Source organism: Hibiscus syriacus, unplaced genomic scaffold, assembly GCF_006381635.1.
Source record: "Hibiscus syriacus cultivar Baekdansim isolate YM2019G1 unplaced genomic scaffold, ASM638163v2 tig00110637_pilon, whole genome shotgun sequence".
NCBI lineage: Eukaryota > Viridiplantae > Streptophyta > Magnoliopsida > Malvales > Malvaceae > Hibiscus > Hibiscus syriacus.
Window position 1 is genome coordinate 1,112,159 of NW_024062808.1, and position 6,142 is coordinate 1,118,300.

Consider the following 6,142-nt stretch of genomic DNA (forward strand, 5'->3'; position numbering starts at 1 on the left):
AATTTATTTTAATAATCTTTTTATTTATCAAATCTACTTTATCAATAATTTATTTAGACGTTGAATCTTAATAATTTAGTAATTTAGAGTATTTATTTATTATTTATTTATCGGTTGATTAAGTTATCTATTTTTGTTATTTTATATTTCCTGCGTTTTTAAAATTATCTCATTTAAAATGTTCTATTAAAAAAAGTCAAAGAACAACAATACTTATAGTTCATTTTTTATTCTTATATGTCTTACTTTTTTATATCTATCAAAATAAATCAGTTAAATCTATCAATCACCTTTTAGGGATAATTTTATTATTTCTCTTAATCAAATATACTTCCTAAAACTATGTGCATAATCAATATGAGACACAAATTATGGGACGGAAGGAGTAATTTTTTTTATCTAAAATTAATATAAAAATGAAGTATGTTTTTGAGTTTATATTATAATAAATACATCAATAAAAAACTATCATTCTTTTAAAACATTTTTCGAGAAATTCAAGTTTGCAGATGATAAATAGAGGAAAAAAGGAATAGCAAAGCAAGTTTCTATTGTCGTCCGGTGGTTAGGATATCTGGCTTTCATCTAGAAGATCCGGGTTCAATTCTTGGCAATGGAATTTGTAGTTTTTTAAAATTGGGTAAATTACATAGTTAGTCATTTTTTTTGGATAAGTAAAATTTCATTCATCCAAAAAGGAAGGCAGCAATGCTGCTACAAAACAGAAACTCAAAGACATTACACCAATCCCCAATCTATACACAGTTCCCTATTTACAACATCAATTCTATTTATATGAGTTCTATGCAATTTGATTCTAACAGATTCTTTAATACAACTAACAACAACTCCAACCAAACGATGAGTTCCTCCAAAATATCTGCGATTTCGTTCCTCCCAAATGAAGTAGATGAATCCAGTCCAAGCCAACTTGAGAACCATTCCAGTCGGGAGGGGCCTGAGAAAGACCACAAGAAAGAAGAATAGCAGTCCAGATTTCCTTTGTATATGCACAGTCAGAAAAATGTGGTCCTGAGATTCAAGACCAGAGCTGCACAGACCACAACCTCCATCTATTACTATACCAAATCTAGAGAGCCTGTCCTTTATGGGCAATCTGTTCAAGATTGCCATCCAAGATATCAGAGAGAACTTTGGAATATGGCCAGGAAACCACACTAGGCGATGCCAACGTACTTTCTCACACCTATTCCGAATGTTATCTCATATCCATCTGGCATTGATTTGGTCCCAGCTACTACTGGAGCCAAAAACCCTCCTAGCTTCACTCCTCATTTTGAACAATTTTGCTAGGATCCAACTGAAATGAGCCTTATATTCAACATTCCAAAAACCTACTAATCTAAGGCAGTAAGAATTCACCCAAGCAATCCAGAGAGAGCCCTCTCCTGCCAGGATTTTCTTGATTAGCAATAAGCAGCAAGCCTTACTCCAATCAGTCAAACTCCTCAACCCTAACCCTCCCTCAGATTTCAGGGAACAGATCTAGCTCCAACTTACCCTAGCTCCTCTAGCTGGGGAGTCACACCCTTTCCAGAAAAACCTCATACATAATTTCTCAACATCCCTGATAACCCCTTTTGGCAGAATCAGCTGCCTGCTCCAATAGTTAGTCATTTAATTATCACTTTAGTTCAATTTTAATTTTGTTTTTTTTTAAATCATACCTGGGTGACTAAATATGTAGTTTTCCCTTAAATGTTTTGTAAGCAGCAGCATCTCTTCCGGCCGTCCGCTTTTAGACATTAAATATAGAAAATTTGAACGCTTAGAAGTTTATGTGAGAGATCTATATGGTTAAATTCTCATTAGTTCCTCTACTATGCACAACTTCTATATTTCATCTCCCACTTTATTGCTTTTAATTCAAATGAAACGAAATAATAATATTAAATTACAAGACTTATAATGGTTGTACCAAGTAGAGGTGTTCAAATCCGAGTACTCGCATTTTCGTGTACCTGGAGTGTCGGGTATCTGGGATTTTCGGGTCACAAAAATTCGGCCTATGACTTAACCAGTAAGAGGCAGGTACTCGTATTTTCGGGTCATGAGTATCTGGTTAATATTATTTTTATTTTATTATTTTATATTATTCTTTTTTAAAAATCCACATAAAAACATAAAATTTAAAAGTTTAGAATACAAGACATAAACATAAAATTTTAAAAAATAATTTAAATATTAAGGTGAAATAATTGTAAAAAAAATAGAGATTTAGATTGAAAGGGTAAAATCATTTTGAAATTAGAAATGGGGTAGTTTTATGACCCAAGTCCGACCCGGAAACCCGAAAAAAATAATTGGTCGGGTACCTGATAACCCAGCACTATTTGAATGGATTCAAAATCTTACCACGCAAAGTGGAACAAAAACACAAGGAGAGGCTAAGACTATTGATGAAGACCATAGAACTCGTACTGAAGGCAGGTTGGAGAACAAAGGCGAAATCATTTTGAAATTAGAAATGGGGTAGTTTTATGACCCAAGTCCGACCCGGAAACCCGAAAAAAATAATTGGTCGGGTACCTGATAACCCAGCACTATTTGAATGGATTCAAAATCTTACCACGCAAAGTGGAACAAAAACACAAGGAGAGGCTAAGACTATTGATGAAGACCATAGAACTCGTACTGAAGGCAGGTTGGAGAACAAAGGCGATGATAACGATGCAAGAATGGTAGATGTTCTAATCGATGATGGCTTCGATGATGACAATCCAGCATACCCAATTGCATTCCCAGATAAGTTACATCGGTTACTGATCAAATTCGAATATCGGCATAAGAGTTTTGATCAGGCTTTTCCGCCACTGGTTCCCGAGATATGAGAGAGATCGCAGGACTAAGAGAAAGTGGGAATCTTAATGTGTCGGAGAATGCATGGCTCAAAAGCCAAGCATCATTAACGACGTCAACCGATATCGATGCCAACAACGTCCGGCCTCTGACGCCAATGAAATAGGTCATTATTGTTCGACGGATCACTTGATTTACTGTATCATATAATCGGTGAATTTGTATGTTCTTGTCATGTTATTCCTGTAAAATGCGAAATTGAAATCGTATCATACGAAATTATAAATCATATTAAAAGTGTATTATTATAATTATTCCTAAAATATAAGATAAAATTATTTTTTTAGGGTCGGATTGGGTAGGTAATTTTCACCCTAAACCTGACCCGATCGGGTCGGAACCCGTCGGGTTCGGATCCCATACCCATCCCTAGATTGAACAAATATGCATTCTCGTTTTATGATGAAACAGAAAATGTTTGCCCGATTCTTCATGTAGGAGGTTGTTGTTCCGATCCATCTCGACCTTGTTATGTGCAGGCAAAGACAAGTTTGCCGGACAGTTCTGGTATCATGTTCTGTTGCAGCTAGGGGTGTAAACAAGCCGAGTCGAGCTCGACTCGAAAACTTTAAATACAAGCTCGACTCGACTCGAAAACTAACAAGCCTAAAATTTTCAAGTTCGACTCGAACTCAAAATATAACATTGAAACTCGACTCGAACTCAAAAAAGCTCGAACTAAAAAAAAATTCAAAAACTCGACTGAAGCTCAAGACTTAACTCGATTGAAGCTCGATTTTGAGCTCAACTTTGAGCTCGATTCAAGCTTGACTTTGAGCTCATTTGAAACTCGAAAACTGATTAATTTACAATTGTTGAAACCCATCCCCTTTTATACACTCTCTTTACCCCTTATTCCCCAAGAACCACTGATGTGGGATATGCACTACTTTCAAACAGCTCAGCAACAGAAACAACAATGGGGTAAGATGATGTTGTATACACATCATTTACATCAGCAAGAGCATCCGCCCCTCCATAGCTGACGAAAAGAGGGAAGTCGTTTGGAATGCCGGTCATGTTGTATGCCGGAGGCGTCGGTTGCCCATAATGTTTCATATTTTCGACCACGTCAACGTAATCGTACATCGTTATAGTCCCTTGCCTAATCACTGGTTAATTAACCCCAGAAAATTTTCAGCAGAGATGTTCTTAAAACTGGAATCTTTGTGGCTTGTTCAAAAGGGTTTTATGGATTACTTACTCTGAGCCAGATGGACCATGTTCTTTGTTGCCGATGGTTGAGGCTCATGAACTAGAAACATATTTACTATGGAAGAGTTCAAGCAACAATTTTGTCCTGTAAAACTTGTCAATAAGTTAGTGCAATCAACGCCTGGTTTGCTGCAGATTTCTTTCAGAAGTTTAACTACTGTCTCCCTGTTCATAGGAAACAAATGTGAACTTAAATCCCACATTGCTCGAACTTTCATTTCCACCAAAGAATAGAGGTGGGGTTCTTACCCTCGTGGGTCAAATTCATCGAGGCCTAACCAGTAGACTGTCTTTCAAAGAAGGAAGAAAATTACAAAGAAATAGTTGTCTACTTCTGCTGCTGTTCCGACTGTTTTGCATTTGGAATATGATGAAATGTATGTCTTTTACCATTTTTCTCTTTGGGAAATGAATTTGGGATTGCTTCAGTATACGGCACAAATGATGTAGAGGTGAGGCGAACCTTCCCAAGACAGGTTTTAGCATTGTTTGCTTTGTTATGGCTGTAAACATAAGCTTCAAGAGGAAGACGAGATTTGATTTTTCCGCACAGAAAGAGACAAACAGAGCAGTCAACTTAATATAAACTAATTACAACTTGGAGGTTTCATATTATTGTTTTTGGTAAATTAAGTTATAGTCCCCAAAACTTGAGCACCCTATTATAAATCCCTAATTTATAACTTGATTTGTATGTTGAATTTTACGTTTATTTAAATTTTTAGTCATTAGTTTAATATGTATATGCATGTTTAATAAATTTATAGTTTGGTATGTTATATTTTAATTTTTGTATTTCAATCACATTTGTTTAAATTTTCTTATTTGTTTTAAATGTTCAGGTGTCATTTATGTTATTTTCTATATTATTTTAGCTTAAACCGAATAGGATCAATTGCATATAAGACCTTATAGTTTATGCGCATTTTGTATTTAAGTCATTAGTTTAATTCCAATTTTATAAGTTTAATTTTACATTTACGTGAATTTAATCATCATTCTAAAGTTAGTATATTTAGCTTAAATTAGTCCTCACATTTAGATTTCTCTTAATTTAGTCCCTGTTTAGAATTTTTTTTCTTTAATTAGTTGTGTATATTTATTTTGCATGTTGATATGTTTATGTATAAGTATGCGATTGATTTATTTAAGAGTCACATAACATCATTTTGTATAATTTGTATGTTACCTTCATGTGCATAACTTAACCTCTATCACATAATCGGATTTAGGTTTTAGGGTTTAGGATTTAGTATTTAGGGTTTAGAGTTTATTACAAAGATATTAATTAATCGACTTGGTACCGATTTATGAGGTAAGTATAATTTAGGATTTAGTGTTTAAGGTTTAGGGTTCATTGTAATGACATTAATTAAAATTTGAGGATAGTTGTATTATAGAATTTTTAATATATTTTTAAAATTTTATAATTATCAATAGTGTATTTTTAATATATTTTTAATAATGAAATTTTAAAAAATCTAAAATTATAATATAACATTTTTTCGAGCTGCTCACGAGCTTTTCGAGTCGAATATCGAGTAGCTCGTTTTAGGCTCGTTAAGAACTCGAGTCGAGTCCATTCGATTCGAGTATTTATCGAGCCTTGATCGAGTCAATCTCGAGTAACTCGCGATCTATCTCGTCTCATTTACAACCCTAGTTGCAGCAATGGTTAACGTCTTCGAGACTTACCATGCTTACTTGTCCCGAAGACCGGCCATGCCGTTCAGGCTCAATGAATCAGAGCAAATGTCAGTTTATAAGGTTAATTTCTGTAAACATCATAAGAAGAAAACAAAAATGTTCAGCAAAAACATAAGAAAATGGAAGGAAAATGTAAACAAATAGAGCATCGTATGTGGGAATCAAACCCACGACCACATAGTTAAAAGCCATGCGCTCTACTGACTGAACTAAGATGGCCTGTTTGATCAAAGTCTAAAGTATAAAAATCTTTTCAACAACCGTTCATCGTAGATTTAATTTTAACTTGATTTTATTTTAAAATGGGATTTTAAATTCAGATATTTTAATTTAAAACAAA